General features: G+C 44.8%; 1 long non-coding RNA gene across 1 annotated transcript; it reads left to right on the top strand.

Annotated features, from left to right (window-relative positions):
* The first annotated feature begins 1,035 nt into the window (after nt 1-1,035).
* On the top strand, nt 1,036-22,487 carry LOC141057999 (uncharacterized). Its single transcript, XR_012222068.1, has 3 exons — nt 1,036-1,300; nt 1,515-1,602; nt 22,395-22,487. It is a non-coding gene; the product is annotated as an uncharacterized lncRNA (long non-coding RNA).
* Nucleotides 22,488-24,732: the final 2,245 nt, after the last annotated feature.

Below are 24,732 nucleotides of genomic sequence, written 5' to 3'. Positions count from 1 at the left end.
TTGTAGGAGACCTGGATCTCAATGGACTTGAGGTATTGTCTTGTGGACTAGTTTGATGCTTGTTCCAGGAGGAAATTTCCATCTTTCGTTGATTTTGTGACTTGGGAAGAGATGGAATAGAGAGAGAGTTTACCTTTGGACTTGGAATTGCTCATAGTGGTAATAAAATTGCGTTGAAATGGAGAAACAGAAATATAAAAGATTTTGCGGCGTCGCAGTAGCGATCTCAAATGGAGTCGCACAGAAATTGTAATGCGGTAAAGTCTCAGCGGGGATTTTTAGTGTGATACCAAAGGATTGCGATGAGGAAGGAAGACTTAGTAAAGTCTTGTTTGAGGACACTTGGTTCCACTGAGTCTCGTTAGGGAACTTGCGAACAGAGTCAGGGTCTAGTGGAGACCAAATAGGGACGCTTGCGTCTCCAGCAGTAAGAGAGATCGCAGGGGGATCGTGGAACCTCGCAAAGGTAGGTCGCAGCTGCGTCCCGATTATGGAGCTTGCAGAAGGTCACAACTGCGACCCGGTTTATGGAGCTTTGTGGCAAAAGAGGGCCTCTCTGCTTACCAGTCAGTCCCGTTCTGTGTCCGCAGTCCTGATGTGTCTGCAGGATGCTGATGGTGTGTGGTCTGGACCAAGAGGGCCTGTATTCTCGGCTCCGGTCAGAGTTGTGATGAGACTGACAGCTCTGGAAGTTAAGTCGGTCGCTACCAGCTACTTTAGCCCCTGGCTTTGCGGCCTAGCAGCAGGTTTTAGGCCTCAATCCTCTTTGGTGCCCCGGAAGATCAGAGGTCGATTTTTACCGGGCCTGAAGTGATCTCTTGGGTGTCAGAAGAGTGTTATGCACAGATTTAGCGCTGAATGGCCTGTTTTAGCCGCTGTGGAAGTCAGATTAGGGAGGTATACTCTCCAGAGCTCCAAAACCTACATCCACTTCATGTGGGATCTAGGCCACGCCCCCTGTTCTGGGGCTTTTGAACAGCTGGGAGACATGCAGCCGTGGGGACTTGGACACAGTATTCAAGCACGCCGAAGTTACTCGGTTAGCACCAGAGCATGCTCAGATAACGCTTTATCCCAGCACGTTCTATCACTAGGAGTCAGTTTTTAGTCGCAGGCTGGATGATCACTTTAAGCTGACCTACAAAGGAGGACAAAATATTTTTTTTTTTTTAAAATAGATGACGAAGAACAGCCATATTATTTTGTGTGGCCAAATCTCACAATACAACAAGGATATTCCTTATCCGCCGCCTCTACCTCCTCAGACAGAGGCCACCCTGAAAGAGCGCAATATCACAAGGTCAGTGGTGGGGGGGTTTCTGTAGTGTTGCTTTTTTAAGTTATTGGGTTACAGTGTGACACGTTTATTATTTTACCTTTAAATTGCCTAGTCTATAATTAATACAAATATTAAGTTATGAAGATTTTTTTAAAATTTTCCTTCATTCTAAAAAAAAGTAATGTGTCTTTTTAACCATGCACAATTAATAACGTCCTTGCACTTTTTTTGACAGGGAAAGATTTATGGTCTTGAACTATGCAGATCAACATGAGATGGGTCTTCAGCAGCTCAGTCAGTGGTTGAAAACAGGAAAATTGAAGGTATGGAAGTGATCGGGTTGGTGGAGCAAAAGCCCAAATGATAAAATAAAGAAATAAATAAAAGTATTATAAAGTCTGCAGCATTTTCGTTGGCTAGTTCAGGTACATTGATCACATAAAACATTCACTGACCGTCAGATCCCATGGCAAGATCCAGTAATCAGGGAGGTGTTAGGATTTCTATGGTAAGGCACGTATTTTGCTTTTAATAGTCCCTATCTATCGAAAACGGTTTGATGAGTTGCAACATTTTTGCACAATAGTGCGCAATATTTGTGATTTTTACACCAGCTCTGTCATCTTTTTGAGGAGTTGATGAATCTTAGTGGTGAAGTCGCTTATCGTGATGCCACAAAAGTGGTGTAAATGGTGGCAGATTGGAGATTTTTTTTTTTTAATGGGATTGCACTCATCCGTTCTCGCAGATGAGTGTGAGCTCAGGCGTCCATTTTTCACGTGCGAGAACGATCAGCGGTTTTCACTTGAACTTGTACTTAGTATAGTCTATGGGATAGGTCACATGTCAGATTTCGCTCTTTTCTTGCGGACCAAGTGTTCAGCTCAATATGACAGCGCCATGTCCGATATTGATCCATTGTACCGTAAGTCCATGGGTGTGTGAAAAATATGGGATTGCTCTTGTGTCTGATTTTTCATGGACTGAAGAAGGAAGAGAATTTAAAAAAAAACAAAAACTTTTGAGACTTGGATCAGTCTTGGATGAAACTCTGAAAAAAATCTCTGATGAAACAATCACTGTAGGTGCAAAACAGGATGGCTGACAGAGCCCTAAGGCTTAATGCACATGTTGTCCATTTGATGCAAATTTTCCGTTACATATCTGCAGAATTTCTGCATTTTCTCATCAAAATCTTCATTACATGCAGATTTTTATTGTGGATTTATTTTCAGCCCATGTATTGAAGACTGCAATGACTTCCGCGCTAAGAATCGCCATGCTGCGGGTTTTACAATCCGCTTAATGAGTAGATTTACATGCGGAAAAATTCTGCAATGTGTAGTTGAGATTTTTAACTCTGGTACTGTATTATGCTGTGGTTTTTTTGCAACAAAAATTGGCACCAAACCCGCAGCGTGTGCATTTACCCTAAGGCTACAGTGGGTACGGAAAGTATTCAGACCCCTTTAATTTTTTCACTCATTCTTTCATTGCAGCCATTTGGTAAACTCAAATAAGATCGTTTTTTTTCTCATTAATGTACACTCTGAACCCCATCATGACTGAAAAAAAACAGAAATGTAGACATTTTTGTAAATTTATTAAAAAAGAAAAACTGAAATATCACATGGTCATAAGTAGAGTTGAGCGACTTTTGGTTTTTTAGGGTCGCGTTTCGTTTCGTGAAACCCGACTTTTCCAAAAGTCGGGTCGAGCAAGATCGTCCGATTATAGGGAAAAGTCGGGGTCGTCCCGAAACACGAAACCCAATGTAAGTCAATGGGGAATAAAAGTCGGCAGTGAGAGGAGGACAGGAAACACACCAACAGTGCCCATTTGAATGCCAAAAGCATCAATTCTTCTTACTTAAGCTTGTCAACCTTAATTAACTTCATAATACAAGTTACGCACTGAAAATTGGGGGTTATTTGGCTACAGACTGTGGGGGGGGAGGGCTGGCTCCAGGTTTTCATGTGCCCTGGGCGAAAGAGCGCCCCTTTAACACATACCACAACTCATCATGCTCCGATACGGCAGAGAAATAGCGGTATAGTACAATGAAAAATACCTCACTTTTTACATCTCATGACGAGGCCCATCTATTTCTCCATACAGAATCATTGGTCCCATATAATGTTTGAAACAGTATATGATGAGCTCCACATAATGCTACAGTATATGTTGGTCCCCATGGATGAAGCTCCACTGTCTTATGGGCCCAAATAATGCTCCAAACATAATGGGCCCCATTTCTAATGCTCTAGTGTATAATGGGCCCTGTAAATGCTGCTCCAGTGTCTGATGTCCACCTTTGGAATGTTCCAGTGTATGGTGGGCCCCATCTATCATTCTCCAGAGTATAGTGCTCCCCAAAAATTGCTGTCCCAACATTGAAAACAATCAAATAAGTCTCCTCTCTAGGGAATCCCTGTACTTGTCTGGACTCCTCGTCGTCCCCATCTTCCATCTCACTGCACAGTATTTCAACTTTGCAAGTGCTGTGATCCTGGGCAAGCAGGGGGGGCCCACTCGTTGGCGACGGCACTGGCACAGGGCCCCTGATAGTACGGTGGTGTGTCTGATGGCGGGTGGGCCGAACCTGCACTTTCATCTGCAGCTTCCTCTTTGTCACCGTGTAAGATGGAACTGTATATGGGAAGGGTAACCTGAGTTTCATCAGGGTCAGATTCAGGTCGTGTAGCGTGCGAGGGGAATGTAGTGGTCTGGGTCAATGTACCAGCAGATTCATCGAGCAGTGGCTGGGCATCAGTGCACTTGTCGCCCCCAGGAGTACGGTCGCCACAGTGGCATTACCTTCTTCCTAGGGAGTGTGATGTCATGCTTGGGAGCAACGAAGGATCTCTCTAGCAGGTTAACTGATTGGGCGGCGTTATTCCCACGAGTCATGACCCTCCAAACAGCGTTCATGAAGGCAAAGTGTTTGTTTTACGTGGGCAGTATGGTTGCAAAGCTGAACCTTATAGAAATGTCCAGAAGGGCACCACCAGGAGTGGAGCCTACGGTTAAATTCGACTCCACCTGGGAAACCTCAACCATGCCAGCTACAGAACAGATGCACACATTGCAAGCTTAATTCCGTTAACGAACGAGACTCCGTCATGCCCCGCGGTCCGAGTCCGGCTTACTAGAGGGACACGTGAGGCTCTGGCACATGAGATTGGCCAATAACTGGTGTGTCATGCCCTTACATGTCCGTGGCTGCATGTGCGCTACACTGAAAAGGCCAGCGTTTGTCGCTTACAGGTGCAGATAACCCGCTGAACAACGTTAGTGATGGGGATCACTGATTACAATTATTACCCGCGAGCAATGATTTCCCAGTAAGTGCAGGTCAACCGCAGTTCCGGAATTAGGCCTAACCGTCATTCCTGAAAAAATGAAAAACTTTACGTGTGCAAACCACAGGTGCTGTAGCTTGCTTAACAGCTCGCCAGCCGTTCTCACGCCCAGTATGGATTACACGTGATTGCACAAAGGTTAGAAAGGGTACCGTATCCCCGGATAACATGTATGGATAGCGTACACATTCAAAATATATGTCTCAGGAGGCAGGCTCAGACGGTGTTAGGCCCAGTATGGATTGCACGTGATTGCACAAAGGTTAGAAAGGGTACCGTATCCCCAGATAACATGTATGGATAGCGTACACATTTAAAATATATGTCTCAGGAGGCAGGCTCAGACGGTGTTAGGCCCAGTATGGATTGCACGTGATTGCACAAAGGTTAGAAAGGGTACCGTATCCCCAGATAACATGTATGGATAGCGTACACATTCAAAATATATGTCTCAGGAGGCAGGCTCAGACGGTGTTAGGCCCAGAATGGATTGCACGTGATTGCACAAAGGTTAGAAAGGGTACCGTATCCCCAGATAACATGTATGGATAGCGTACACATTCAAAATATATGTCTCAGGAGGCAGGCTCAGACGGTGTTAGGCCCAGTATGGATTGCACGTGATTGCACAAAGGTTAGAAAGGGTACCGTATCCCCGGATAACATGTATGGATAGCGTACACATTCAAAATATATGTCTCAGGAGGCAGGCTCAGACGGTGTTAGGCCCAGTATGGATTGCACGTGATTGCACAAAGGTTAGGAAGGGTACCGTATCCCCGGATAACATGTATGGATAGCGTACACATTCAAAATATATGTCTCAGGAGGCAGGCTCAGACGGTGTTAGGCCCAGTATGGATTGCACGTGATTGCACAAAGGTTAGAAAGGGTACCGTATCCCCAGATAATATGTATGGATAGCGTACACATTCAAAATATATGTCTCAGGAGGCAGGCTCAGACGGTGTTAGGCCCAGTATGGATTGCACGTGATTGCACAAAGGTTAGAAAGGGTACCGTATCCCCAGGTAACATGTATGGATAGCGTACACATTCAAAATATATGTCTCAGGAGGCAGGCTCAGACGGTGTTAGGCCCAGTATGGATTGCACGTGATTGCACAAAGGTTAGAAAGGGTACCGTATCCCCGGATAACATGTATGGATAGCGTACACATTCAAAATATATGTCTCAGGAGGCAGGCTCAGATGGTGTTAGGCCCAGTATGGATTGCACGTGATTGCACAAAGGTTAGAAAGGGTACCGTATCCCCAGATAACATGTATGGATAGCGTACACATTCAAAATATATGTCTCAGGAGGCAGGCTCAGACGGTGTTAGGCCCAGTATGGATTGCACGTGATTGCACAAAGGTTAGAAAGGGTACCGTATCCCCGGATACCATGTATGGATAGCGTACACATTCAAAATATATGTCTCAGGAGGCAGGCTCAGACGGTGTTAGGCCCAGTATGGATTGCACGTGATTGCACAAAGGTTAGAAAGGGTACCGTATCCCCAGATAACATGTATGGATAGCGTACACATTCAAAATATATGTCTCAGGAGGCAGGCTCAGACGGTGTTAGGCCCAGTATGGATTGCACGTGATTGCACAAAGGTTAGAAAGGGTACCGTTTCCCCGGATAACATGTATGGATAGCGTACACATTCAAAATATATGTCTATACATCAGGAGGCAGGCTCAGACGGTGTCAGGCACAGTATGGATTTGACGGCCCAGATTACACAGCGGAGGAGCAGGGAGAGGTAAAGATTGCAAATGCTGGGGCCCTGCCCAAGCAAGGGGGGCCCACTCGTGGGCGTCGGTACTGGCACTGGGCCCCTCATAGTACAGCGGTGTGTCTGACGGCGGGTGTGCACCACCACCATCAGAGACACTTGATTGCACTATGAGGGACCCTGTGCCAGTGCCCGCGCCCAAGAGTCGGCCTACCCACCTGTCCAGGGCAACGGCACTCGCACGGTGTCGTGCGCTAGGTGGTGACCCCGGCCATGGGGGGGAAGGCAGCACAGTTAGGGAGTTTTAGAAAGTGGCATATGTTGATGTTGGACATTCAGCTGATGCAAAAGGCGAAATAGGTGAAGTACCAGGAAGAGGTGGACCAAAGCAAGCCATTTTTCTGTCACCCTATGTGTCATCAGGGGAAGGTGGGACAAAATCCTTGGAAACCCATGCGTGGTTCATTTTAATGAAGGTTAGATCATCCACATTTTGGGTTGACAGACGGGTCCTTTTTTCTGTCAGGATTGATCCAGCTGCACTGAAGACTCTTTCCGATAGCACACTTGCAGCTGGGCAAGCGAGCTCCTGTAAGGCATATTGGGCCAATTCAGGCCAGGTGTCCAGTTTAGCGGCCCAATAGTCAAAGGGGAATGACCTGTGTGGGAGAACATCGATATGGGAGGAAAAGTAGTTTGTAACCATAGTTGACAACTGCTGTCTCCTGTCACTTTCCATCGATGCAGTATTACCAGTTGTGTGAGCGGTATTTGAAAAATCAGTCCACAACATTGTCATGAAACCCCTGGCTCCAACGCCTCTTCTGCTGTGTGCACCACGAACACCTCTGCCAAGCTGCCCCCGGCCCGTACGGCTCGTGTGAGAACCATCACCGCTGCTGTGTGCTGGGAATGCCTCAAGCAACCGATTTACCAGAGTTGCTTGTTTATTAGCCAATATTAGGTCAAGGTTCTCCTGTGGCATGATGTTTTGTAATTTGCCTTTATAGCGTGGATCCAGAATGCTGGCCAACCAGTAGTCGTCATCGTTCATCATTTTGGCAATGCGGGGGTCCCTTTTTAGGATCCGCAAGGCATAATCTGACATGTGGGCCAATGTTCCCGGTGTCAATGATGCACTGCGAGTGCTGGGTGGAGGAGCACTTTCTGGCAAATCCACATCCCTCCAGTCACACACAAACCCTGTACCAGACCTTGCCACGCCAACATTTTCACTTGCCCCACGAGATGCATCCTCCTCCCCTAAGTAATCATCCCCATCATCATCCTCCTCCTCCTCTTCTTCCTCCACCTCGTCCAGGACAGGTCCCTGAGCAGACAATGGCTGAATGTCATCAAGGATTCCCTCCTCCTCTTCCTCCTCATCAACATTGGCTGCAGACGCCTGCTCCTTAAGGTGCGTCAAAGTTTGCATGAGCAGACGCATAAGTGGGATGCTCATGCTTAGGATGACGTCGTCAGCGCTTACCAGCCGTGTGCATTCCTCAAAACACTGAAGGACTTTACAAAGGTCTTTCAGCTTCGACCACTGCACACCTGTCAACTCCATGTCTGCTCTCAAAGTGCCTGGCCGTGTATCCTCCCACAAATGCATTATGGCCTGCCTCTGCTCGCACAGCCGCTCCACCATGTGCAGGGTGGAGTTCCACCTTGTTGCAATGTCGATAATGAGGCGGTGGTTGGGAAGGTGGAGCAATCGCTGCAGCTTCTGCATACGAACGGAGTGTACAGGCGACCGGCGGATGTGCGCGCACAGTCTTCGCACCTTCTGGAGCAGGGCTGTTAACTCCGGATAATTTTTGAGGAAGCACTGCACCACCAGGTTCAAGGTGTGAGCCAAGCAAGGTATGTGGCTGAGTTTTGAAAGGGCTATGGCTGCCACAAAATTACGGCCTTTATCACTAACTACCTTGCCTGCCTCAAGATGTACACTGCCCAGCCATGACTCAGTTTGTCGCTTCAAGTACTCGGCCAGCACCTCGGCGGTGTGTCTGTCGCCCAAACACATCATCTGCAACACAGCCTGCTGACGCTTTCCACTAGCTGCTCGATAGGGGGACACATCGTGTGCAACAGTGGCAGCTGCAGATGGAGTGCTCGTACGACTGCGCTCTGTGGACGAGCTTTCGCTTCTGGAGGAGGAGGAGGAGGGTCGAACGCCTACAGCCAACTGTTTCCTATACCGTGGGCTAGGCAGCACTGTCCCACCACCGCTGTCCCCTGTGGACCCTGCATCCACCACATTAACCCAGTGCGCAGTGATGGACACGTAACGGCACTGGCCATGCCGACTGGACCATGCATCAGTTGTGAGGTGCACCTTTCCGCTCACTGACTGCTTGAGTGCATGGACAATGCGGTCTTTCACATGATGGTGGAGGGCTGGGATGGCTTTGCGAGAGAAGAAGTGGCGACTGGGTAGGTCATAGCGTGGTACTGCATAGGCCATGAGTTCGCGGAAAGCTGTGCTTTCCACCAACCGAAAGGGCATCATCTCAAACGAGATTAGTTTGGCAATGTGGGCGTTCAAACCCAGTGTACGCGGATGAGAGACTGAGCACTTTCTTGACCTACTCATAGTGTCTGGGAGGGTGAGCTGGACTTGAGAGCTGCATATGGTGGAAGTAGCGGTGGACAGGGCGGACTGAGAGAGGGTTGATGATGGTGATGGAGTTGGTGTTCTTTCTGATGGCCTAGAATCAGTCTTTCGTTGATATAACAGTGGGATTCCCTGACTGCTGTGGTCTTGCAACGACACCTCAACATTTGCTGCTGTGCTAACCGGTGGGCTTACAGTGGGGGAAACAATGTAGCGTTGCTGACTACCTTCGTTGTGATCAGTTGCATATGTGGCACTTGAGGTTTGGTGTTGTGTCCACGCTTGCAAGTGCATGCTGGTTAAATGTCTAAGCATGCAACTGGTATTCAAATTTTTCAGATTTTTCCCTCGGCTAAAGGTCTTTGCGCACTTCTTACAGATAACCTTGGCCTGATCATGAGGATTTTGGTCAAAAAAGTGCCACACTGCACTCTTCCTACTTTGGCAGACATTTTGCGGCCTAGCACGCTGTGATCTTTTGACCCTCTGGACAAGCTGTCCAGCAACTCTTTTGATGTTTGGAACCTGTCTTTGGAGTGCTCCGGGACTGCCAGATAACAGCTGTTGCGATGTCGATGTCTGCTGTGGATGCTCCTCATCTGAGCTATTGGAAGCAGCACCCTCTTCCCCCAATGGATGCCAATCTGGGTCAACAACTGGGTCATCCATCACCTCCTCTTCTATGTCATGTGCACCTTCCTCTGTGTCACCGTGTATGGTGGTATAGTGTGCGGGAAGGGGCACCTAAGTCTCATCAGGGTCAGAATCTGGCTCTGTACACTGCGAGGACAATGTAGTGCTCTGAGTGAATGTACCAGCAGAATCATCCATCAGCGGCTGTGCATCAGTGCACTCCATGTCAGATTCATCTTGGCCTGGGTAATTCACCATTTCACTTGATAATCCAGGCATGGTATGTGAAAACAGCTCCATGGAGTAATCAGTAGTATGGCCTGCGTCATCCTTCAATCTTGGTTGGGGTGAAGGACACAAGGAAAGGTGTGGTTCATGAACATGAGCCTCCAATGACGACTCAGTGCTTTTACTTTTTACAACTGAAGAAGAGGAGGCGATAGAGCTGGAGGCTGAGTCAGCAATGTAAGACAAAACTTTTTCCTGATGCTCTGGCTTTAAAAGCGGTTTGCCAACTCCTAGAAAACTAAGCGTTCGAGGCCTTATGTAGCCAGACGATGACGCAGGGTCAGCACCTCCTGCATTCGGTCCTATTTTGCTCTTGCCACTACCATCAGATCCACCACCAACACCATCATTACCAGCTGCCAACCCCCGCCCAATTCCACGGCCTCTTCCACCAGCCTTCCTCATTTTTGGTAGAAATGTAGACAAAATCCAACAAACTGTATAGTAATGTAAAACAAGGTACAAGGTGTCTATAGGACAGGGGAGATTTTGAATTTCTGCAGACACTTTTGGACACTGGACACTTTTGGATTGTGTGAGGCCCACTGATATCTGAGCGCTATGTGACAGGCTCGATGGCACAGCTGTGACCAAAGTGACTAGAGGATAAGGGAGATTTTGAATCTCTGCACACACTTTTGGACACTGGATGGACACTTTTGGATTGTGTGAGGCCCACTGATATCTGAGCGCTATGTGACAGGCTCGATGGCACAGCTGTGACCAAAGTGACTAGAGGATAAGGGAGATTTTGAATCTCTGCACACACTTTTGGACACTGGATGGACACTTTTGGATTGTGTGAGGCCCACTGATATCTGAGCGCTATGTGACAGGCTCGATGGCACAGCTGTGACCAAAGTGACTAGAGGATAAGGGATATTTTGAATCTCTGCACACACTTTTGGACACTGGATGGACACTTTTGGATTGTGTGAGGCCCACTGATATCTGAGCGCTATGTGACAGGCTCGATGGCACAGCTGTGACCAAAGTGACTAGAGGATAAGGGAGATTTTGAATCTCTGCACACACTTTTGGACACTGGACACTTTTGGATTGTGTGAGGCCCACTGATATCTGAGCGCTATGTGACAGGCTCGATGGCACAGCTGTGACCAAAGTGACTAGAGGATAAGGGAGATTTTGAATCTCTGCACACACTTTTGGACACTGGACACTTTTGGATTGTGTGAGGCCCAATGAATATCTGAGCGCTATGTGACAGGCTCGATGGCACAGCTGTGACCAAAGTGACTAGAGGATAAGGGAGATTTTGAATCTCTGCACACACTTTTGGACACTGGATGGACACTTTTGGATTGTGTGAGGCCCACTGATATCTGAGCGCTATGTGACAGGCTCGATGGCACAGCTGTGACCAAAGTGACTAGAGGATAAAGGAGATTTTGAATCTCTGCACACACTTTTGGACACTGGACACTTTTGGATTGTGTGAGGCCCACTGATATCTGAGCGCTATGTGACAGGCTCGATGGCACAGCTGTGACCAAAGTGACTAGAGGATAAGGGAGATTTTGAATCTCTGCACACACTTTTGGACACTGGACACTTTTGGATTGTGTGAGGCCCAATGAATATCTGAGCGCTATGTGACAGGCTCGATGGCACAGCTGTGACAAAAGTGACTAGAGGATAAGGGAGATTGGATTGCTTTTAAAAAAGCAGTTTGCGGAGCAGTGGGTAAACAGCAATGCAGGAATGTCAGGAAGCCTTAGAAGGCAGCCCAACAACCAACACCACTGATACACCACTATATAGCCTCCCCTTGCACTGCACACACAGTGACTGGTGTGTTGTGCAGGCCAAATTGCTAGCAGCAGAAGCAGTTTTTTTTTCTTCTCAGCAGGACAAAAAAAAAAAATTGGGATTGCTTTTAAAAAAGCAGTTTGCGGAGCACTGGGTAAACAGCAATGCAGGAATGTCAGGAAGCCTTAGAAGGCAGCCCAACAACCAACACCACTGATACACCACTATATAGCCTCCCCTTGCACTGCACACACAGTGACTGGTGTGTTGTGCAGGCCAAATCGCTAGCAGCAGAAGCAGTTTTTTTGTCTTCTTCCCTGCCTAACACTCTCCCTACAGAATCAGCAGCAACCTCTCCCTATACTAAGATCGGCAGAAGTAAGATGGCGGTCGGCGTGCACGCCCTTTTATACCCCCTGTGACGCCCACCAAAGCAAGCCAATCACTTGCATGCCCTTCTGAAAGATGGTGGTGTCGGGATCCCTCAGATTACTCTTTCATCTGAAGGACCGATGTTCTTAGGTGTGAAGCATCATATGTCTCTAATTAAATCAGCTCCGTCGAGAAGAACTACACAGACACCAGCTGTATAATACCACTCGGGATGCCTCTCAAGACGCCTCTGGCTTATCAGTTAGGCTTCCGTCTTTTATAGTAAAGAATTTAAACATTTTACAGACATGCTCAGTACAAATGATTTTACAACTTGTTTTAGACAAAGAAAGTCATTTAGGCGAAAAAGCAGAGGTATTTGACCTTGGTTCACAAGGGAGATGTCTGAGACATCTCCTCGAAGAACAGATAAGGTTTTAAACAAGAGAATGCAACATAGACAGAACTCAATTTAACTCCTTCAGTTCCTATCATTCCCCCCTTTGACATCTTCATTTTCCACAATCTGGAACACTGGATCCTGCAACAACAGCGGATAGTGGCTCGTTCACCAGGTACTATCCCAGGCCGACGGGTTGCCCAAGGGAGACAGGTCTTCTACCTTCTCCATCCCCCAGATACTGAAGCCACGTCCATCATTGCAAGAGTACGCTCCTTCATGCCAGAAATGAGATGTCAATCTAGGACTCAAAGGAATAATAGTTAAATTCTTGTTGTTTACAGTCAAACTTCCTTATCTATTTCTACATCTTTTCTTGCATACACCAAAAAACAAGTTTCAATAGCACATATATTACGAAGATACAAACAACAATACGTAATAGACTTAGTATAATCCCAGTTATCCAGCCTCCAATACCCTTAAACCAATTAGCTGGATTAAGAAAGGAGAATGTATCTGACCACCAACTATCCTTAGTACGATCATTGTCTTTATTGTACTGATCTCTAAGTTTTTGAACATCCTCTATTTTTGATCTTAACTTTAAACTACTGTTGGGATCTATATAATGACAGCAAGCTGGTCCGATGACTTGACACATACCTCCTTGCGCTGCAGTTAAATAATCTAATACTATGGTATGCTGATTAGTGACTATGATGAGCTGATTTTGGACAGCAACGGTGGTGTTCAATATATCCAATATATCCCATATTTGGTCATCTAAGTAATCTGTAGCCCTGACTAATTTATCCCACATTTGAGTGATCATAGGATAAATAAAAATAGAACTGACAATTTTATTAGCCACACTCATCTGCACTATATGTGGTCTCCCAGAGAGGCGAGGTGTATTGTCAGCAGCTCTTTTGTACAACGTGTGTTTAGGTATGCTCTGAGTATTCAACTGGTCATTCGGAATAACAAAGGTAGCTGGAGTAAAACGACCCAGAGTACAAGCACCTTTTACCCCTACTGGCAACCATTTATATGCATTGTCTCCACATACCCAGAACATGTCACTAGGTAGGTCCCATAGGGCTGAATGTTGTAGTACCAGTCTATGGACTAAATCTATGAACGCAGATACATTCTGAAGCATACACCAATTTGGAAGTTGTCCTAAAGGGCTACACTACCCTACATCTGGATTTCCACAGGTGGGAGTTCCTTTCTCATATCCAGATGACTCGTTGCAAGGTATATTACCTGAAATATTAAAACAAGTTTCATTATTGCCCTGGGGAAATAAATTGGAATACTCCCAGGACGTGTTATGCAACCTTCTTTCTAGCAGTATTGGTTTGAAGGCATCAGTAGAGTGGGAAGTTACATTAAAACTAACTTGTAGGCCATACATTGGAATTTGCCCCAGGTAGGTTAATCGAGTTCTATTCCTGGGTACCCAAGCCCCCCCCTTTATATGCCAGATATTGAAGGTATGTATTACTTCCTGAAAGATTACCCTGCCACCAAGGGTATCCTACCCATCCCACAATAAGTATTTCAACAGTTGTGTTCCATAACTTCACATTATTTGTGGCATTATTAGCAAGTGTATCAGAACAACTGGTCCAGGCAAATAATTCCTCGGGTGGCACAGGAATAACAAGGAACGGAATACTAGTGGCCGATATTGGTGAATGTGTGCAGATCCAGCAATCTGCTGGAGACTGAGTGTCTTTTGACCAATCATTTAGTATTTTTTCATGATGTTGTATAAACTTATTATTCAAGGACATTGGAGAATTTAGATTGTCCCACGCAGCTACCATTATTACAGATAATGCAACAAAACCAAACCAAAACATTATGCACTCTTATGCTTTGTTAACTCCTGTGGCTAGTTTGCAATGCGATGCGTGGATCCAGGTTGGTCGTCCTTCCAACTTAACAGAAGTAGGCGTTGTTAGGAGTACTTGGTAAGGTCCTTGATATCGGGGTTCAAGGGTCTTTCTGGAGTGTTTCTTGACATATACGTAATCACCAGGTTGTAGACAGTGAGTTCCTTCCACACTATCTGGATCTGGAGTGGAAGAGAAAACTAGAGAATGCATTTGAGTTAAATGCTTTTGCAACTGGATTACATAACTTGTCAAATTATCCACATTGAGTGTTAAGACCTGTGGGTAGTACAACCCTGTGTTCGGTGGTCTTCCAAACAGTATCTCGAAGGGTGACAGTTTAGTTTTCCCCGTGGGTGTGTACCTTACTGAGAATAATGTTAATGGGAGACACTCTGGCCATGGTTTATGGGTTTGTTCCATGGTTTTCTGTATTTTCAATTTTAGTGTCCCGTTCATTCTCTCTACCTTCCCTGAACTCTGTGGGTGGTAGGGTGTATGAAATGCTTGTTCTACACCTATCATTTGCATTACATTTTGCATTACCTCAGCAGTGAAATGTGTGCCTCTGTCTGATTCAATTGTTTCAGGGACACCGAATCGTGGTATTAGTTCCATCACCAGTTTCTTTGCAGTGGCTCGAGCTGTAGCCGTTTTCACCGGGTAGGCCTCTGGCCATCCAGAGAAAAGATCTACACATACTAGGATATTTGCATACACTCCTACCTTGGTAGCTGTATGTCGTCAATCTGCCGTCTCTGAAACGGGTAGAGAGGCCTAGGTGTCGCTTTCTTAGGGACTTTTACTGTTTTACCTGGGTTGTGCTGTGCACAGATGAGGCATGATTGTACAAGTTTCGCGGCTGCGCAACTGAAGCCAGGAGCGATCCAGAAGGCATCTACCATGGCACACATGTGACTTTTTGAGGTGTGATTGGGGCCATGTGCTGCTTGCGCCATGATTGGGAACAGGGACTTTGGTGGGCACATCTTATCCTTATTCTCCCATACTCCATTTGAGTTCAGCTCAGCTCCCAGTCTCCCTCGGTGTACCTTCTCTGTTTGGGCAGCCTTTTGCTGGAGGGATTTCAGGACATCTAGACCCAATGTGGCTGGAATACGCTGACTCCCCGCCACCGTCCACTGCTCTCTCTAGGCCGCCTTGTGCTATTTTAGCAGCCTCGTTCGCCCTTCTATTGCCCTCTACCTCCACGGAGTCACCTTTGTGTGTGCTTTTACCTTGACAATGCCAACCTGGACTGGTAACATCAATGCCTCCATCAATTGTTTCACCAGCTCTGCATTTTTAATGGGCTTCGAATCTGTGAAAATATTAGCGACTTTACCTGCAGCGGCTCTACACGCCTCAGTGAGTGCCTTCAACTCTGCCTCCTGCGCCGACATGTGAGGAGAGAGTGGTTCCGCTCGGATTACCTCATGTGAGGATACTACTGCATATCCAGTGTAGAATCATCCATCCTGGTGGTATCTGGGGCCATCTACAAAAAAGAAACTCAAAGTCTGCATTAGGAACAGGTTTTTCATGAATGTGTGCAAACCCAACTGTCTCCTGACTCATCAGTTCTATGCAGACATGTTCATGCGTCATGTCAAAGTATCCTTCCTCACTTGCCAATACGGTCACCAATTCCCCCTTTTCTGAATCCACAGGCAGGAGGGTGGCTGGATTCAGAACGTTACATCTTTTGAGGAGTGACATACTCAGGAATTAGTAGAGCACACTCAAGTCGGAGCTGTCTGGCCATAGACAGATGTTTTGGTTGAACTTGTAGGAGTATGGCATGGATCGTCAGTGTCATCTCACATGCCTTTCCTATTACGTCTCCACTTTTTTCCTTGTGCTCCAGCATACATGACAGGTCGTTTTATTGTCCTTGTTTGCTCAATTTCTTTAGCTACCTTAAGGAGGTCTTTCGGATCTACATGTCTCCATTCAGGTCTGGCTGTCTGTACTGCGTCTCGTAAGTCTTTGTTCATACCGTCAATGAATGCATTCACCAGTATTCTAACATCAAGTGGGTTTATGCAAATGTACCCCATGTCTGCCCATTTCAGCTGTAACCGTCCAAGGTATATCTCTACTCTCTCTCCTCTTTGCTGTGTCACATTAGTCAGGAGTACAGACTGCTCTGATTGTTCCACTGCAGCCCATTGTCTTAGTGACTCACAGTACGTCTCCCCAGATCGTGCAGATTTATCATCCATGCCCCAAGCCTGATTCTTTGTCACATCTGTATGTGTCTTAATTATATGATCTAGTGCGTCACCTGCCTTTAAACTCACCAACCTCTCTAAGTCTGCCCAGGTACACTTATATGTTTGCTGTACTTCCTTTATGTGTCTGTAAAACGGGAATGGTTGGTCTTCAGGGGCAGGCAGCTGCTTCAGCAAAGCTAGCTGGTCAGAGGGGCTCCAGGGATAATACACCTGTATCTTTCTTATTCTAGTCACACTTCTAGGTCCTGCTGGGGTTGGCCGTCTGATGTCTACTGTCAGCTTACTCCTCAAGGGCCAATGTCCCCACTACCCACTATCCACACTATTATGTCAGCTTCTTATGATCTTGTCTGGATAGGATTTAGTGCAATTCTCTTAGGTCAGTAGCACAGGTCACACTAGTAGCTATTCAGTCTGGATTTGTCTGAGTCTGACCACAGTGTTTACAAGTCCATCTGTTTTGTCTGGGTCTCTGGTTACACTTTGTCAATCAAACATTCATAATACACCTTCCATACTGCTGCACATTCTCAAGCATCATTTATTCACTTGCTATTTTCTTCCCTTGTCTGTGCCTTTTTGTACATCCAAACATTCACACTCTGGTATTTTTGCCTTTTTCAATATTTGTCCCACTTGTTTTACTGCTTCCTTCCTTCTCTGTCTCTTGTAATTTGACACAATTTGCTATACAAATCAATCACACAACTAGAAGCAGGTTCAAACACATTAATGACCAAGCAATCACTTACAATTCCCTTCTAAATTAGGCACCAAATCTTACTTTTAACTTCCAATCTTCAATTAAGTACTGTTGCTTTAAAATGCACAAATCTTTCAGCGTGTACCTTACGGATAGAATTACAGAGAATTTTGAGCACAGCTCACACTCAGCAGAGATAAGAGCGAAGGGAGAAGAAAAACTACGCAGCTCCATCCTTCACCCCTCCCATCAGAATGCAGCGTCGTCCTTCACAGAATTCTGTAGTTCTTTAGACTTATCAAAATCAATTTCTACAAAGAAACTCAAAATCACGGGATTTCACTGTAAGGGCAGATAACTGTATAATGAGATTAACCATGCCTTGCCCTTTTTCTGGCCAAATGCATTCAGGAAACTTTACAATGTAATGCCACACATAACACGAACCATATCATTACTCAATTCATTCAGTCTCAGATGTAGATTTGAAATATCTATAACGCATCTGTCCGGGATTCCACCACAACTAGAAAGGTCACAAATCTCTTGACACAAAAATGATGTGTGATGATTCATTCATACGTGCTCATTCACTGATTTTTTTTTTTTTTTATACTCAATTACTCATCTCTCATCTTATTCAGAGGTTCTCATAGACATATATACAAGGATTCACACAGCCTGCCTATCTTGCACTTTGGATTTGATTAATACTTTTTCCAGGTTCTTTGCTGCACTACTTCCATATCTATCCTCAATTATATCACATAACCGATTTCCTTCTTCAGGTGTCTTTCCCTGACTGTTCCCCATCTTATCTTTTATTCTTATCCTGTCTCTCTTGTTGTCTTCCTGTTAGTCCCCTGCCTTAGGTGGTGTATTGGGTAAGCTCAAGACTAGGCTCTACTATACCTCGTTACCTTCTTCCTAAGGTGCTAACAGGCTAAATGGAGTGTCTGTTCCTCGGTGTACTACGTGTTTCGTGTACTTATATGCTATGTAGCATCCGAACAGAAATACTCCCACAACACACAGGATTGTAAATAAAGTGTCCATCTATCGGGGTTCTTCAGTCATATCCTGTCACAGGCTCATTTCACGGTCCTGTGCTCATTCGGTCACACTCTTATCTGTCACAAGGTTTATTCGTAAAGGGTGTTGATTTAAGCTTAGGCGGTGACCTCCCCGAAAGGACGCTGTCACATGACCCAGTTAGGCAATATCACCACTCTTTGAACGAATACCTACTGTGCAGCTTATTTGTCTACTTTTCACAGTCCTTCAAATCAAAGTAGCCATTCAACAACCTCCTCTATTCCTAGTGCGGAATCGTCTATTGTGAAAAACTTGTCCGTCCGGGCTGCGCAGTATGAACTGTTCACCCAGCCTTATATTCCGTAATGTCAGACCTCTCCCATTTTGATTTGCATCAGCTCTTTTTCTAAAAATAGCTGTGCACAGACAGAACCTACAGTAACCTCTCATTCGAGCAGAAATTACATATGCGTGTCACACCCGATTTCCTCAGAGTTCTTATATGGACCTGATTTTACGGCCCCCTCCTCTACTAGATTCCCCTTTATACGGACCTTAGTTATAATGATAGATTATGAAGAGCAGAGAAGAGAAAAATTGATCTCTTACCTGGCCAGGTGTTTAGGTCTGCTGTTCACAATTTCATCAGTAACTGGAGTGGTCTGTAGATCGGGTAGTCTTGGAGAGGTGCCTATATCAGGTCCCTGTTTCGGGCGCCAGGAAACTGTCGGGATCCCTCAGATTACTCTTTCATCTGAAGGACCGATGTTCTTAGGTGTGAAGCATCATATGTCTCTAATTAAATCAGCTCCGTCGAGAAGAACTACACAGACACCAGCTGTATAATACCACTCGGGATGCCTCTCAAGACGCCTCTGGCTTATCAGTTAGGCTGCCGTCTTTTATAGTAAAGAATTTAAACATTTTACAGACATGCGCAGTACAAATGATTTTACAACTTGTTTTAGACAAAGAAAGTCATTTAGGCGAAAAAGCAGAGGTATTTGACCTTGGTTCACAAGGGAGATGTCTGAGACATCTCCTCGAAGAACAGATAAGGTTTTAAACAAGAGAATGCAACATAGACAGAACTCAATTTAACTCCTTCAGTTCCTATCATTGGTGACCCGTGCCTATGTCATCACGTTGCCCACAGTGTCCGTGGACCCTGATTGGCTGAAAAAGAGCGCAAAACAAACTTTTGAAACGCGACTTTGGCGCGTAAGTCGCCGACCTCGTGGCCGACCTCATCCTAGGGTCGGGTTTCGTTTCATGAAACCCGACTTTGCCAAAAGTCGGCGACTTTTGAATTTTTTCGACCCGTTTCGCTCAACTCTAGTCATAAGTATTCAGGCCCTTTGCTCAGTATTGAGCTAGTACAGCCACGAGTCTTCTTGGAAACGATGCCACAAGTTTTTCACACCTGGATTTGGGGATCCACTGCCATTCTTCCATGCATATCCTCTCCAATTCCGTCAGGTGGGATGGTGAACGTTGGTGGACAGCCATTTTCAGGTTTCTCAAGAGATGCTCAATTGGGTTTAGGTCGGGGCTCCGGCTGGGCCAGTCAAGAATGGTCACAGAGTTGTTCTGAAGCCACTCCTTTGTTATTTTAGCTGTGTGCCTAGGGTATTGTCTTGTTGGAAGGGGAGCCTACAGCCAAGTTTGAGGTCCAGAGCACTCTGAAAGAGGTTTTCATCCACGATATCTCTGTGCTTGGCCGCTTTCATGTTTCCTTCAATTGCAACCAGTTATCCTGTCCCTGCAGCTGAAAAACACCCCCATAGCATGATGCTGCCACCACCATGTTTCACTGTTAGGATTGTATTGGGCAGGTGATGAGCAGACCTGGTTTTCTCCACACATATCGCTTAGCATTAGCACCAAAAAGTTCTATCTTTGTCTCATCAGACCAGAGTATCTTATTTCTCATAGTCTGGGAGTCCTTCATGTGTTTTTTTTTTTTTTTTTTTTAGCAAACTCTATGCGGGTTTTCATATGTCTTGCACTGAGGAGAGGCTTCCATTGGGCCACTCTGCCATAAAGGCCAGACTGGTGGAGGGCTGCAGTGATAGTTGACTTTGTGGAACTTTCTCCCTCTTGGGGTTCTTCTTTACCTCTCTCACCAAGGCTCTTTTCCCACGATTGCTCAGTTTGGCTGGACGGCCAGGTCTAGGAAAACTTCTGGTGGTCCCAAACTTCTTTCAGTTAAGGATTATGGAGGCCACTGTGCTCTTAGGTACCTTGAGTACTGCAGAACTTATTTTGTAACCTTGGCCAGATGTGTGTCTTGCCACAATTCTGTCTCTGAGCTCCTTGGCCCAGTTCCTTTGACCTCATGATTCCCATTTGGTCTGACCTGCACTGTGAGGTCTTATATAGACAGGTGTGTGCCTTTACAAATCAAGTCCTATCAGTTTAATTAAACACATCTGGACTCCAGTGAAGGAGTGGCACAATCTCAAGGAGGATCACAAGGAAACGGACAGCATGTGACTTAAATATGAGTGTCTGAGAAAAGGGTCTGAATACTTATGCCCATGTGATATTTCAGTTTTTCTTCTTTTTTAATAAATTTGCAAAAATGTCTACATTTCTGTTTGTTTTTTTCAGTCAAGATGGGGTGCAGAGTATACATTAGTGAGAAAAAAAAGAACTTTTTTGAATTTACCAAATGGCTGTTGTTCTGTCTCCAACATTTAATTCATAATCCCTGATTATCTGCTTGTTAATGTTTACAGTGTTTTCTGGCTCCATCTAGTGACCAGAGTCATAACCGCAGTGTTAGGCTATGTGCACACGTATGAACACGAAATTAGTCCAAATATAAAAGCTATGGCACTTCAACATACATAAGCACACAAAATAGGGTACTGGTGTCCTGAAACAACAGACCCAATGAAGAGATCCAAAGAAAAATGCATATAATAACATAGTAGATTTTATTTCTATCATATAAATATGCACACAAACCATATGGCACGGAATATAAGCACAAAAAATGCAACCAGAAGGGGGCACCAAAGCAACACTCTATAGATAATCCTGTGTACTTCCAATATGAAAAAATATATTGCAAAGATTGAATGACCAGGCAAATCAGTTTAAATCAGAATAAATATACAGAGGTAAAAAATGCATACATTAAACCGAGTCCATTATAGCACAACTAGACAATAAATGATTCCTATAGTCTAATGATATGATGGCAAATAATATGGCGCTACAATTTCTCCAAGAGATTTAACTTGCCCCAAAATGCACATATAAAGAATCAGATACCCATAATAATGTAACCGCTACCAGGACCGCCATGTATATTACCTTAAAGGTTGCCACAAGTTCAAAGGAGTGAGCCGTCCGTGCCCCCTCGCCCCGACTGATTAGGAGGACGAACTGCCACAATGACTCACTCAGGACTTTTGCGGCGCATGCGCCTGTCAGAATCCCTACCAGTTCATAATAGTACTTCCCAGAATAGCTCTTTCTGGATCGCAAGATAGCTCACAAGACGAGCCAGAAATAAGCGCTCCGGGAAGTACATGGGGGGATGACGGTATCCGCATGCGCAAAAGCGCTATTCTGGGAAGTACTATGATGAATTGGTAGGGATTCTGACGGGCGCATGGCCACCGTGCGGTATAAGAAACCCTCCCATTCCCTGTTGGACACGCCCCCGGAAGAAGCTGCGGGCGAAACGCAAGTCGGGGCGAGGGGGCACGGACGGCTCACTCCTTTGAACTTGCGGCAACCTTTAAGGTAATATACATGGCAGTCCTGGTAGTGGTTACATTATTATGGGTAATACGCTGTCGTATTTTACCCGGTGCACACTCCCCGTTCTCTTGAAATATTATGTAACGCTGAGTCTGTTCTTCTGGTTACCAAGCTATTCTGGAGGAAACGTGAAGAGGAACAAAGTCCCATGTGGCCATCATCTCCTCCATATCGGTGCTGCTTTTTTTTCATTTTTTTTTTTAACTTTGTTTTTGCATATATTTTTACTAATGTAGTGCGGTCTTCTCATGTATCCTGCACAGGTTAAAGAGACTGTTGACCAAGGAATTGAGAACACGGCAGGTAAAACACATTTATTTTATTCAGAATATTTAAATTTAGAGAGTATGAAAAAAGTGTATAACTTTTTTTTTAGAAGAATAAAGTGATCAGAGGGTGTCCTGCTGCTGGGACCCTCACCGATCAATCCAGCAAGAAGTGTTCAGTTACCATACAGTGCCACCTTCAGGGGAAACTGAGCATTGCACAGTTCTCACTAAAATCCTTGAGATGTTTGTATCAATCAGAGCACGCGCTCGCTCCAATGAGGCTCCAGATTTTTATTTTCCTGTCATGAGCAATTTGACATGAAAACTTGATGTAGCAAACTTTGAACACACACAGACGATGTAAACTCTTTGAAGAACACCACAGGCAAGAGTGCTGACCGCTGGTCCTCCCTGCTACGTATATGGATGGTCAGGTCACGCCTTTTAACTGCTTGACATTATTATTTTTTTTTTTTATTTAATTTGTAATTTTTATTGAAATTTTTCCAATTTTTAAAGGAAAGAAAAAAAAAATAGCCATTTTAAATTTGTCACTAATTTTTAGATTGTCTATAATAATACTTTAGCGTGTGCACAATAAGTGCGGAATTCATTTAAAATGAATGGGATGCTTCTTGTATGCCTTTTTGAAGCGTTTTGACCGGGACTGACGCTTCAAAAACGCTTACGTGGGCACACAGCCTAAAAGCTTACGAACAAACACACACATACTCAAACAAAAGGAAAGGGCGGGAAATGATGTGTAATGTTACAACCTAGTTATATCCATCTCATAGAGGTCATATATTTAACATGGACCAAAAGGAATCCCGAGGAGACCAAACCAGGTTAAATCTCTCTAATCTTAGATGCGAGTATATAGATCTAGTTGAGAAGGTGGAGAGGTTTGCTTCCCATGGTAGGCAATCAGACAACGTACTGCTGTCAACATACGTAAAAGCAATCTAATGGATCTCTTGGATATGGATTTAGGGAAAATATTTAATAGAAAAAGCTGAGGACTTAATGGGAGATCCACTCCAAAAACTTGCTTAGTGAGGAGTTGGACTATCGCCCAGAACGGTTTAATCAGTGGACAGTCCTAAAAAATGTGACCTGGACGCAATACCAACAAAGGGAAGGAATAGATGGGTCCATTTTATGTAAAAGTTAAGACGTATGGTCCCAGAGATGAAGGACTTTGTACTGGTTTTCATTGTATGAAATACAAGGTGCAGTCTTGGCTGCTCTGGTCCAAACATTTCTCCATTCTACCACGGTCAGTGTTTTCCCAGATATTCCTCCCATTTGAGCATATATGAGTGTCTAATTCGGGAATCTGCGACTGGAGCCTGTAGAATATTGTAAATACTAGATATTAAACCTCTTGTTGAACTCGAAGGAGGTAGGAATGGAGGTCTGCAGACCCTGGAATAATGATGAGGCAAAGTGCCTAATTTTAACCTATTGAAATAACGTAAGAGTATGGAGGTAGAAATTTGTTTTCAGCTCATCATAGGAATGTAGAATTCACATTTTATAGCTAATTATGTCAGCAAAGTTAAACAAGCCAGATTGTAAATTAGTGGGTTGAACTTTCAGGGAAATTCGGATGGAAAAGGAAGGAAGTAAGGGCAGAATTAGTTGATGTCAGATTGAATTTCTTAGAGCAAACCCTCCATATATTTCTGGTATGCATCACTGGACCCAATAGGTCTATTGATGGGGGGGATTGTAAGCCCCATTCCAGATCTGGGAATTGGGGTGAGCTGGGGCTAACCATAATTTTTCATCCGTCAGAAACTTATGGCACTTATTTTTAAGCCAGAACCCCCCCCCCCCCCAAAAAAAAATAAATGATTGCAAAAAGTATCGCAGGAGCAAATGAAAAATAAAGACAGATTAAGGGGAATATTGTAATTTTAACCATTTATTTATGGTTCTCTTAAAAAATAGTCTGTCATCATATACTGGTACAGGTGCTTCTCACAAAATTAGAATATCATCAAGAAGTTAATCTATTTCAATTCTTCAATACAAAAAGTGAAACTCATATAGTCATTACAGACAGAGTGATCTATTTCAAGTGTTTATTTCCATTAATGATTATGGCTTACAGGCAATGAAAACCCAAGAGTCGTCATCTCAGGAAATTAGAATAATTATTAAACACCTGCAAAGGCTTCCTAAGCATTTAAAAAGGTCCCTTAGTCTGTTTCAGTAGGCTCCACAATCATGGGGAAGACTGCTGACTTGACAGATGTACAGAAAGCAGTCATTGATGCACTCCACAAGTAGGGTAAGCCACAAAAGGTCATTGCTAAAGAAGCTG

The sequence above is a fragment of the Dendrobates tinctorius genome, unplaced genomic scaffold (genome assembly GCF_039654945.1).
Source record: "Dendrobates tinctorius isolate UK_male_01 unplaced genomic scaffold, ASM3965494v1 ptg000208l, whole genome shotgun sequence".
NCBI lineage: Eukaryota > Metazoa > Chordata > Amphibia > Anura > Dendrobatidae > Dendrobates > Dendrobates tinctorius.
Note: the sequence above shows the minus strand (reverse complement) of the source record. Positions and strands in the feature narration are given on the sequence as shown.